Source organism: Apium graveolens, chromosome 8 (genome assembly GCF_009905375.1).
Source record: "Apium graveolens cultivar Ventura chromosome 8, ASM990537v1, whole genome shotgun sequence".
Classification (NCBI taxonomy): Eukaryota; Viridiplantae; Streptophyta; class Magnoliopsida; order Apiales; family Apiaceae; genus Apium; species Apium graveolens.
Window position 1 is genome coordinate 47,391,472 of NC_133654.1, and position 13,239 is coordinate 47,404,710.

The following is a 13,239-nucleotide window of genomic DNA, read 5'->3' on the forward strand; positions in this document are numbered from 1 at the left end:
AAGGTATTGAGATGGCCTACAACTCTTGTTCACAAGTCTCGTCCAAATAATCATGGTAAGACCCTCATTTTTACAGTTCTTTAAATCGGACTTTTAGAAACTTCAAAGCCTAACTTTGTGTTCTTGATTTCTTTGGAAATATCAAGCTTGTAGGAGGCTCCCTAAGGCTTCCTAGCAACTTAACACCTCCCAAGGAAGGTATAAACTTCAAACCCTAGCCTTTACTTTATTTGTTAGTAAGTTTAATGGTTGGTGTTGTGAAATGAGAAGCATGGATTGTGATTATTAGTAGTTTGGTTTGATTTGGAAGTGTTTTGGTAATTGAAGCTTGATTATAGTTCATAGGTCTTGATTGTGGTTGTTTGAGTTGAAAACCTTGTAGATTATGGACTGATGTGGTATGGTTTAGGTGAAGTTTTGTTGTATTGATGGTTATGAGTTTGTTGGTGGTTAATTGGAGTAGTTTAAACATTGGTAATCGCGTAAACATAGCCGTCGTAACGTCCGATTTTCTTTGGACTGTTTTTGTGCATAACATTAGGACCCGAGAACCCCCTGCTAGATTATGACCACTGCCATGTTTAGATAGCTCATGTTACGAGCTTCGTTTTGATATGTAGTTCGTTCGATTCCGATGCACGGTTTAGGAGAAACAACCGTTTCAAGTAACGGCGTTTTGCGAACGAAACTTTTCCCCTCGCCTTACTTTGAAACATAGGTTAAAGACCAAAAAGGGTTAATTAATGTATGAAACATTTATGGTAAGTGTGTTAGGCAGTTGGTAAGACACTCGCGAAGGAATCGCCTTAAAACTCGTAAAGGTTAAATTATTAAAAATGGTGGAGCCGAGGGTACTCGAGTGACTTAAGAGAATCAGTAAGCGCAAAACAAGCGTTAGAGTCTAAGTTAGTTAAAGTATAGATTTACAAGTGACTTTGGTTTAATTCCAACTTACTTGTTATTTATAGGTTACCAGACTCGTCCCGAGCCATTCGTAACCCCCAGTCGCTCAGGCAAGTTTTCTACCCGTTATACTGTTGTTGTGATGTATATATGTATATGCATTATCTTGCGATAGATGCATGATGTTTATATTAGCAAATGTTGCAATATATTGAAGCATGCTGCTATGGTATATATATGCATGTCTGTTTCATATTCTTTCCATATATAATTGTTGATTCAGTTGATAATACCTATGCTAGAGGATAGCGGTAACTTGCATATACCCTTAGTATAGGGACCCAAAAGGTAGAAATATTTTCTAAACCGGGAGTCGAGGATCCCGAGTAGATTTTGTATATATGTATATATACATATATATTTATATAAATATATGGTTATAGTTTTCAAAACTATTAATCGAACTAGGTTTATTCGATAACTTTATTTTATTTAATGAATATTATCTTGAATATTCATTCGAGGACTTATGACTCCTTTATATTATTTATTGAATATTACTTGGATATTCATTTGAGGATGTATGACTCCTTTATTTTTTTTATGAATATTATTTATAATATTCATTCGAGGGCTTATGACTCAGCTTATTTATTTATTGAATATTATTTCGAATATTCATTCGAGGGCTTATGACTCAACTTATTTTATTTATTGAATATTATTTGAATATTCATTTGAGGATCTATGACTCCGATTATTTGCTGAGATATATTCTTTATTTTATTAAAGAATAAGGTGTCGATAAGTCAAACTCACTTTTCGATTATTCAAATAAAGATAGTACTTTCGTATAGGTATATCTTTGGTTATTTAATATTCATTTCAAGTATAAGTTTTAAACTTCTACTTCAATTATTTTTATAAAGATTATTCTTTATGGGAATATTATTTAAACAATAATATTCAGATATTTTCTAATATATTGGGACTGATTTATTTTGTTAAATCAGCATCACTCCAAACATTCTTAAAAATGTTTTGCGAGTCTTCAAAATGATTTTTAAAAGTTAGAGCGGATCCCAAAACTCATTTTTTATATTTAAGATCCTCCTTTCGAAGGGGATTTAAATACTCGCTCAAAACCTGAGGGATCCGGCTCTGTGGTGTATTTTATATTCGCAACAAGGTTGCTGTTTTGTTAAATGAATCGATTACTTACCCAACACTCGGGAAGTAAAATTCTTGGAACAAGTTAATCCATTAACAGGCATCGCCTGGGAAATATCGGTGAGTTCTCCTTTCCAACTAGATACGACTTCTTGGTGGAGCCGTATCAACAAGTTTCTACTTGGGGAAAGGAGGAACGAGCTTTACGTTTCAGAGTCATGGATTTCATCTGAACTAGGAGTGGCGTAAGTGGTCGAGTGGCGCCGGTCCCAGCCTTATTATATTGGCCCAAATGGCCTGGAAGTTCCGCTAAGGCGGTCCATTCCTTAGGAGTTCAGTGTTCGGATTGACAAGTAAATCCGACAGGTTCTCCTCTACATGTAGAAAATGGTGGGGTTGTACTACTACGACTGATCATCGTAAGTGGTCTTCCTGGCGCGGCAAACTCCCGTAATGAGTTCATCATCCAATTGGATATTTCTGCAACACTACCCAGAGCACTTCGATAGAAAGGCTACGGCTGGGCGATTGTTGAGTGTTGGCAGGGTCAAGTTTTCAAAATGATGTTTGCATCAAATGAAGTATCTCGTAACTTCATTTTATTTTGATGATATTTTAAAGATTTAATCTATTCAAATCTGGTCTTGTAGTCTCATCTACGTGATGAACTTTTGAAACTAATTATAACTTGAACGGTGGTAGTTCAAGTAGTATTTGGAAAAGATATAAGTATATTGGAGTATCTTGTAACTTCATCTTTTAAACTTATATCTAGTAAATGATTATCTTATGCATGACAAAGATTTTCAGAAAAAAACGTTGAGACAAGGTTAGATATATGAGATCACCTTGCAACAATATTTTTATACAGTTATAAACTGGAACTCTGTGTATATTATGTATGGAAGAGGACTTCCAAGATTTTGAAAAGTATATATGTATATATACTGAATATTTTGCGACTTCATCGCATTAAGATATCAACTTGGTTCATTTCTTTTGACCAAGACTTTCATGAGTACTATGGAAGGCTCATATACTATTAATCATTATACATATTATTTTGGTGGGCTTGCTGCTCACCCTTGCTTTCTTCTTTCATCACACAACAACAGATAGAAAAGATGAACAGAACCAAGCTCCCGATTCACAAGCGATTAGGAGACGTTCCGCAGTTTTCTTGAAGCATTGATGCCGCCGTAGCTGAGGTAGGAACTACCAATAGGCTAGGCTTTCAACTTTTGATGTACCAGATTATTTATATTTATGAATTGTAATAATGGCAAAGAAATGTAAATTTATTCAGAAAACCTTTTAAGGTGTATTGGCAGATAATTGTGGAATAAAATGACTTGTGGTTATTTTTGGATGTTCATCTCTGAGACTATAACGTGTGGTGTGTGTGTTTATTGTGGGGTCACAGTACAGAGTAGTTGAGTAATTATTAAGATTGGGTGTTATTAAGGGAAATGGAACTCGTGACGACCCGGATCCCCGACCCCGGATCTGGGGGTGTTACAGAAATGGTATCAGAGCTAAGCGTTATAAACCTCAGAGATGATGGGACGTTAAGATAATAAGTTCACTAAGATAATAAGAACTCTTGCCAAGTTCATAGTCGGACTACCTAATGTAGTACTGACAGTTAAAACCCTTATGGGAACCCTTATAAATGTAGCGATAGAAGTGTAGTTCGTTATCGTATATGGTAGCGGGACTCCGAACCCTGAAGTTGAGGAACATCAACGCGATGATGTTTTATTACTAATTGGAGATCAGATTGTGGATCCAATAGAGCGTCCTAACGCAGGACCGGATGATGTTGATATTGAGGATGTAGCGGTTGAGGATGTTGTCCTAGAAGGGATAGTTGCTGAGGAGGATCCCATGGAGGATCCTGACGAGATTGGATAAAGGACCACTGATGAATTGATGATCCTGGTTGGGTCGACTACCAGAGGTAGGATTGGCCGGTCACTACCAGAGGTTCGTTCAAGTTTGTAAAGATAGTAGCCCCTTTAACGCGGCTTACTCGTAAGACTGAGAAGTTCGAATGGACAGAGAAATGCGAGAACAACTTTTAAGAACCGAAGCAAAGGTTGGTGACGTTCCCTATGTTGGCGTTGCCGGATGGAAAATGAGATTTTGTGAAATGTAGTGACGCTTCGCATAAGGAATTAGGGTGCTTCTTATACAGCACAGCAAGGTAATCGCGTACGTGTCAAGATAATTAAGGGAATATAAAATTCGATATCCCCACCCATGAGCTTGGGCTCGTGGCAATAGTTTTTCCCTAAAGATTGGAGGCACTACTTGTATGGAGAGAAGTGCAAGATTTACACAAACCATAGGAGCTCTAGTACCTTTTTACGTAGAAAGAGCTCAACATACGCCAGAGGAGGCGGTTAGAGCTAATCAAGAGTTATGAGTGGGAGATTCTTTATCATTCGGGGAAAGCCAATGTGGTGGCTGATGCCATTAGTAAAAAGGAGAGACTCAAGATGATAATGTCTTTGGGAGAGTTGATAAGAGATTTTGAGAAAATGGAAATAGTAGTGAAGGTAACCGGAGCCGGTACCGAAAAGCTGTTTGAGATTGCAATAGAGACCGAATTATTGGAAAAGAGCATATTGTGCCAGAAAAAGGTGATGAATGAAGGCAGAGAGCCAACAAATAAATATGAGATTAATACTGAGAAAGATGATAAGGGAATAATGAGGTATTCCTATAGAATTTGGGTTCCGAAAGTTTAAGAGCTTAAGGATGAGAACTTAGATGAGAGCCATAGTTGAGGAATAGGATTTAGGGCAAACCCAGAGTGTGATAGTCAGGGAGGTTGCCATCAAGAAAGAAAGAACCCATAACATAATAGAGTGGAAAACATGGTTTTTAATGTATAAGATAACCCCGATTATGGGAGAAGGTTGAAACATTTCATACTAAGGAAACAGAAAGTCGAGTAAGGAAAGGAGACCCGAGACGGTACTCCTATATGGCAATTTATGGACCTGTCTAGACATAACTTAGACTATTATCCCCAACCACCACCCTGAGGGGACAATGCGGCAGGAAATTCTTTCATGACCTTTAAATCGTTAAGCTCTCAGAGTTCCAAGGAACAGGTTGACCTAGTCGAGGCAAGAGCCTAGCTAAAGGAAATATATGAATCATTTGAGATTCTAAATGATTGACGAATCACAAAAGACTGTTTTTATCACTCACCCTCCTAAGAGAGAGACCACCTGCTGGTGAAAGGCCAAGGAAGTCACGGAGCAAGAGATTATAATAAACTGATTAAAGTTCAGCCAATTATTTTTGGGAAAGTAATTCCCAAGGTTATGGAATAGTGTAAAAGCTTTAGAGCCAGAACAAAGGCAGACGAGTATGATGAATTATGAATCTAAGTTGTAAAAGTTATCAAGATTCGTTCTGAAGACACGAATCCAGAATGACGGGATGTTTGAAATCAATGCTTATGTTGTGTTGGTTCATGAAATAACGATAAGAGAAAGGAATATAAAGGCAAGAGAGTTTGAAGAATGATAAGGGAGTTGGGTATGAGGAAACCCTAAAGACTCGTAGAAATAGAAATAGAAGAGTATGTAATCGTCAGGATGAGGGTGATTCACCATGAGTTAAAATTGATGGTTGAAGGCATAAGAGATACATATATATTATCCCCTGTAAGTTGGGAGGATTCGAAGAAACCTTGAGATAGTTCGAAGGATAAATAATGAGACGCGAATAGACTGAGGAGACAAGAAAGTAAGAAATTAAGAAAATTGGATGAAGGAAGTGACCTTCAAGAATGTGAAGTGTAAGACTGGTGGCTTGATACCCAGGAAGGGAGACGCCAGGTATGAAAGATATCCCAACATTGAGATGACTGTTGAGATAAACAACAAAAGTAAATAAGGATTTATTAAGAAGAAGTTCACGTTGAACACGACCAATATCTTCCAGATCATCCATGTGATCATTACCAAATCAGGAAAGAAAAGCGGATAACCATTTTTATCTTTTGGAGGCCATGTGGATTGACCTTAACTTGAATAAGGATGCTATTGTGAAATTCGATATAGACTATCGAGGTGGAAATGATTGAATAAGATACCCTTATCAGGGATATATGACTTTATTTATCCATGGAAGGATGCTTGTACCTTTTTAAAGGTGGAATTAAGGATAGAACATCGGTAACTTAAAACGAATCCTAGGGGAATGCATAAAGGTTGGCATTTCACCCTTAATAGGGATAGTATGAGTTTTGACAGTATGAATTGGAAAGGATTAAGGTAATAATAACCTTTAAGGATCAGTGGAGAAATTTTTCAGAAGTATATAGACAATGGTTCTAGTATCAGTAAATGGTATTTTGATATGCCCTGTATATAGGGAATACAGGAGGAACGATTGAAGGATAACCTTAGAGGTTTTACAAGGAGAAAGGAAATATTTGAAATTCTCAAGAATAAAAATGTTGATAAAGGAAATATGACATAATTATAATGATGCCAAGTGGGGCACGTGTTAAACCACGAGAAAGTATGGATCGAACCAGTAAAGGTCGAAATTATTCAGGGCAATTAAGACTTAAGATAAAAGATGTTCTAAGTATGATTGAGAGTCAGTCGTGACAGTGATTAACCTCTAAAGACTGAGGCAATAACTTATGGAAAAATGGTGATATTTTTTTTTACTCATCAGATTTTAAGGAATACATCTTCACAAAAGCAGTGATTGAAATAAGGTAGAAAATTTATTTGGAGGTGGTTAAAATGACATTGACTATAAGGAAATTTTAATATCAGGAAAGGCCAAAGAGGTGGCCGACACTTTAAAGGTAAGAGGATAATTATAGGCGCTTGTGCCAGAGGAATACAGTGATGATGGTTAAAACTGTGAAGGTTGTATTATGGTTTGGAAGATTGACATTCCTTCTGATGACTGTGCAATACCCAACCGTAATAGTAGTTGGTAAAAGTTTAATTCGTGTAATCGCCATGAACGGGCTATCTATCTTAGGAGGTCCTATCTTGGGATAAGCCAGGACCATATTTCCAAAAGGACTAGACGAACCTTTGAGTTAAGTCTTCTATTTAAGGCATATGATTAAGAATGGTATTAACCTGCTATCGTTGCTTTGATTGAAACTCTTCTGCAATTTTATCTGCTTCACGTCATGAATGTACGTCAGGATCAGGAGTGTTCTTCATGAATCAAGAACGGTGATCATGTTACCTCCTTAGAAGGATTTGATACGACATGTATGGACTCCGTATGGTTAGCTATTAAGATTTCATGGAAAGTGAATGATGACAGTGGGTCAGTGGTGGACCATAGTAAGGCAGCAATGATTCTGCGAGTAACGAGCTGATTACAACCGTGAGAGTTGTATTGGAATGGATGTTGAGATTGAGTACCACTAATCAGGTCGTGGTAGTGTATAAGTTATCATTGATAGACTAATTAAGTAGAGTATCTACCTAGTGAATATTTATTCTTTCTTATCAATAGAGAGTCGTATTATTATACGAAGAAGGTTGCGGTATAGAAATGGGTTCTAGTAATGATGATGTCTAGAATGAGATCCCAGATTCGATTTTCGATGTCGAGGGAGTTTCAAAGGTGATTGTGTATAAGCTCGAGGAAGAGCATGGGTCCATAGAATGATGAACGGAATAGAAATATTTAGGCATGGGAAATACGATGCTATAATACTTGATGCTGATATAAATACGTTTATGTTTTGTTCTCCTATGACAAACCTCTATAATTCAGAGGTAGGTTCCAAGCCAGATATTTTGTGGCAGTATATATTTTTTTTATATATACAATTCTCTTCAGTTCGTTCTTTTCTCTTCTTTTCATTTCATGTAATCTGAGAAGAACAACCCTTCCAGAAGGGGAGGTATTGCCGAATGACTATCTATCTGTGTGATAGAAGCCTAGTAGGATACCATCTATTGTTTAATTGCTTGTCAAGTACTAAAGGCTGGCCACCTTCTGTACTAACTATGTAATATAACAAGTGTTCATGATCATAGTGATCTCTCAACAAATTCCTTTACTTCTATTTGATTGATCAAATTTTGGAAAATAGAAACAACTGAAAAAGGAGTAATAAAGTGGTGGTAGTATGCGGAATGGAAACACATTCGTGATACTAAGGTTGTCGTGGTCATTAAAAGGTTATAGAACGCTAACGAGCAAAAGTATAACTAGTATAATATTAGGAACGGAAGGTTGTAGCGATTACGAACTAGAAAAGAATGGGTATTGAGAAGCAAAAGCTCTAATGCTAAATGCTATAATGAGAGTCTGTGCAATAGACTTGAAAGAATTTGGAATGATCACTTAACGCGGATTTAGTTATATCACGACAATAGATCATATGTCATTATCGAGGTGTCACCTTATGAGATCCTTGAGGGAAGATAATGTCGATCTCCCTTATGTTAGGATGAAGTTGTAGAGCGCAAGATGCTCGGACCCGCAGTAGTCCAAAGGACCAGGGATATAATAGATCTAATCAGAGGACGGCTGGTAGTAACCCAAGATGGACATAAGAGGTATGCTGATTTGACTCAAAAAGGACAAAGAGTATGAAATAGGGGGCCTAGTAATGTTATAGGTATCCCCTTGGAAACCCTTGAAAAGGATTGATGAGGTTCGGAAAGAAAGGAAAGCTAAGTCTACAAGTTGTTGGACCCTTGGATATATTAAGACGTTTGGGAAGTTAGCATATGAGCTAGCCCTACCCCCGAACCTGTAGCAAGTTCATAACGTGTTCCACGTATCAATGTTAAGGAAGTGTAATTCAGATGCCAGACAAATAGGGGCATATGAGCGCATAGACATGCAACCAGACGTAACCTATATGGAGCAACCAGGAAGGGTATAGAGTAAAAAGGAACGAGTGCTTAGGAGAAGGGTTATCAAACTAGTAAGAGTTTGATGGTAGAACCACAATGTGGGAAAATTTACTTGAGAGTTAGAAAGTGCAATGCTAAGAGAGTATCCCTATTCACTTTCTATCTGATTCCGGGACGGAATCCTTTTAAGGAGGGGAGACTGTAATAACCCCAATTTTTGGGAAATTTTTGAAACCCTTATGAATAGTGTTTTTGCTGAATGAGAAAACTTTTCATGCCACACTATGTAGGGGTTCTGATATGGATATTCTGAGATTTTATTAGTACTTTATATGGGATATAAGTGTATGTAAAGATCGTCAGAATCCAAATCCGAACACTTTGATTTTTCCCGGAAATACACTAGATACGGAAAGATTTGAGAAAAAGGTAACATGATAAAAAGGATTTAAATTAAAGGATTATAGGAGAGGATCATAAAAGGAATATAATATATTGAGAAAGGTTAAGGGAACCTAAGTAATAAGATCCCGGGTATGATCCCTCAAACGATAAATGAAAACGAAAGTTAAGCGAACCGTATAACAGATCAGCGGTCATTAGGCAAACGATTAGGAAGTTAATCAAGGGGATTAGTGGGGATGATGTCATCCAACCAATAGAAAGAGGACAAGGAGGGGAGGATGACATCATGAGGATGACACAAGCATGACATGGGAAGGAAGGAGATGTGGTGGCTTTTTAACCACACAAAATCAAGGGCAACTAGGTAATTTACTAAAACAAACACAAAAATCAAACCAACCAAGCCAAGCAAATCATTTTTCATCAAAATCAAAAAGAAACCAAGGCATTGTTCTTCATGCTCTCGGCCAAAACAGAACCAGAACACTAAAACTGCTGTATCTCCTTCATTTCTCACTCAAATATTGTGTTCTATAGCTCATTGGAAACGTATTGAGATGGCCTACAACTCTTGTTCACAAGTCTCGTCCAAATAATTATGGTAAGACCCTCATTTTTACAGTTCTTTAAACCGGACTTTTAGAAACTTCAAAGCCTAACTTTGTGTTCTTGATTTCTTTGGAAAGATCAAGCTTGTAGGAGGCTCCCTAAGGCTTCCTAGCAACTTAACACCTCCCAAGGAAGGTATAAACTTCAAACCCTAGCCTTTACTTTATTTGTTAGTAAGTTTAATGGTTGGTGTTGTGAAATGAGAAGCATGGATTGTGATTATTAGTAGTTTGGTTTGATTTGGAAGTGTTTTGGTAATTGAAGCTTGATTATAGTTCATAGGTCTTGATTGTGGTTGTTTGAGTTGAAAACCTTGGAGATTATGGACTGATGTGGTATGGTTTAGGTGAAGTTTTGTTGTATTGATGGTTATGAGTTGGTTGGTGGTTAATTGGAGTAGTTTAAACATTGGTAATCGCGTAAACATAGCCGTCGTAACGTCCGATTTTCTTTGGACTGTTTTTGTGCATAACATTAGGACCCGAGAACCCCCTGCTAGATTATGACCACTACCATGTTTAGATAGCTCATGTTATGAGATTCGTTTTGATATGTAGTTCATTCGATTCCGATGCACGGTTTAGGAGAAACAACCGTTTCAAGTAACGGCGTTTCGCGAACGAAACTTTTCCCCTCGCCTTACTTTGAAACATAGGTTAAAGACCAAAAAGGGTTAATTAATGTATGAAACATTTATGGTAAGTGTGTTAGGCAGTTGGTAAGACACTCGCGAAGGAATCGCCTTAAAACTCGTAAAGGTTAAATTATTAAAAATGGTGGAGCCGAGGGTACTCGAGTGACTTAAGAGAATCAGTAAGCGCAAAACAAGCGTTAGAGTCTAAGTTAGTTAAAGTATAGATTTACAAGTGACTTTGGTTTAATTCCAACTTACTTGTTGTTTATAGGTTACCAGACTCGTCCCGAGCCATTCGTAACCCCCAGTCGCTCAGGCAAGTTTTCTACCCGTTATACTGTTGTTGTGATGTATATATGTATATGCATTATCTTGCGATAGATGCATGATGTTTATATTAGCAAATGTTGCAATATATTGAAGCATGCTGCTATGGTATATATATGCATGCCTGTTTCATATTCTTTCCATATATAATTGTTGATTCAGTTGATAATACCTATGCTAGAGGATAGCGGTAACTTGCATATACCCTTAGTATAGGGACCCAAAAGGTGGAAATATTTTCTAAACCGGGAGTCGAGGATCCCGAGTAGATTTTGTATATATGTATATATATACATATATATTTATATAAATATATGGTTATAGTTTTCAAAACTATTAATCAAATAAGGTTTATTCGATAACTTTATTTTATTTAATGAATATTATTTTGAATATTCATTCGAGGACTTATGACTCCTTTATTTTATTATTGAATATTATTTGAATATTCATTTGAGGATGTATGACTCCTTTATTTTATTTAATGAATATTATTTATAATATTCATTCGAGGTATTATGACTCCGCTTATTACTGAAATATATTCCTTATTTTATTAAAGAATAAGGTGTCAATAGTCAAACTTATTTTCGATTATTCAAATAAAGATAGTACTTTCATATAAGTATATCTTTGGTTATTTGATATCCATTTCAAGTATAAGTTTTAATACTTCTACTTCGATTATTTTTATAAAGATTATTCTTTATGGGAATATTATTTAAATAATAATATTCAGATATTTTCTAATATATTGGGACTGATTTATTTTGTTAAATCAGCATCACTCCAAACATTCTTAAAAATGTTTTGCGAGTCTTCAAAATGATTTTTAAAAGTTAGAGCGGATCCCAAAACTCATTTTTATATTTAAGATCCTCCTTTCGAAGGGGATTTAAATACTCGCTCAAAACCTGAGGGATCCGGCTCTGTGGTGTATTTTATATTCGCAACAAGGTTGCTGTTTTGTTAAATGAATCGATTACTTACCCAACACTCGGGAAGTAAAATTCTTGGAACAAGTTAATCCATTAACAGGAATCGCCTGGGAAATATCGGTGAGTTCTCCTTTCCAACTAGATACGACTTCTTGGTGGAGCCGTATCAACAAGTTTCTACTTGGGGAAAGGAGGAACGAGCTTTACGTTTCAGAGTCATGGATTTCATCTGAACTAGGAGTGGCGTAAGTGGTCGAGTGGCGCCGGTCCAGCCTTATTATATTGGCCCAAATGGCCTGGAAGTTCCGCTAAGGCGGTCCATTCCTTAGGAGTTCAGTGTTCGGTTGACAAGTAAATCCGACAGGTTCTCCTCTACATGTAGAAAATGGTGGGGTTGTACTACTACGACTGATCATCGTAAGTGGTCTTCCTGGCGCGGCAAACTCCCGTAATGAGTTCATCATCCAATTGGATATTTCTGCAACACTACCCAGAGCACTTCGATAGAAAGGCTACGGCTGGGCGATTGTTGAGTGTTGGCAGGGTCAAGTTTTCAAAATGATGTTTGCATCAAATGAAGTATCTCGTAACTTCATTTTATTTTGATGATATTTTAAAGATTTAATCTATTCAAATCTGGTCTTGTAGTCTCATCTACGTGATGAACTTTTGAAACTAATTATAACTTGAACGGTGGTAGTTCAAGTAGTATTTGGAAAAGATATAAGTATATTGGAGTATCTTGTAACTTCATCTTTTAAACTTATATCTAGTAAATGATTATCTTATGCATGACAAAGATTTTCAGAAAAAAACGTTGAGACAAGGTTAGATATATGAGATCACCTTGCAACAATATTTTTATACAGTTATAAACTGGAACTCTGTGTATATTATGTATGGAAGAGGACTTCCAAGATTTTGAAAAGTATATATGTATATACTGAATATTTTACGACTTCATCGCATTAAGATATCAACTTGGTTCATTTCTTTTGACCAAGACTTTCATGAGTACTATGGGAAGGCTCATATACTATTAATCATTATACATATTATTTTGGTGGGCTTGCTGCTCACCCTTGCTTTCTTCTTTCATCACACAACAACAGATAGAAAAGATGAACAGAACCAAGCTCCCGATTCACAAGCGATTAGGAGACGTTCCGCAGTTTTCTTGAAGCATTGATGTCGCCGTAGCTGAGGTAGGAACTACCAATAGGCTAGGCTTTCAACTTTTGATGTACCAGATTTATTTATATTTATGAATTGTAATAATGGCAAAGAAATATAAATTTATTCAGAAAACCTTTTAAGGTGTATTGGCAGATAATTGTGGAATAAAATGACTTGTGGTTATTTTTGGATGTTCATCTCT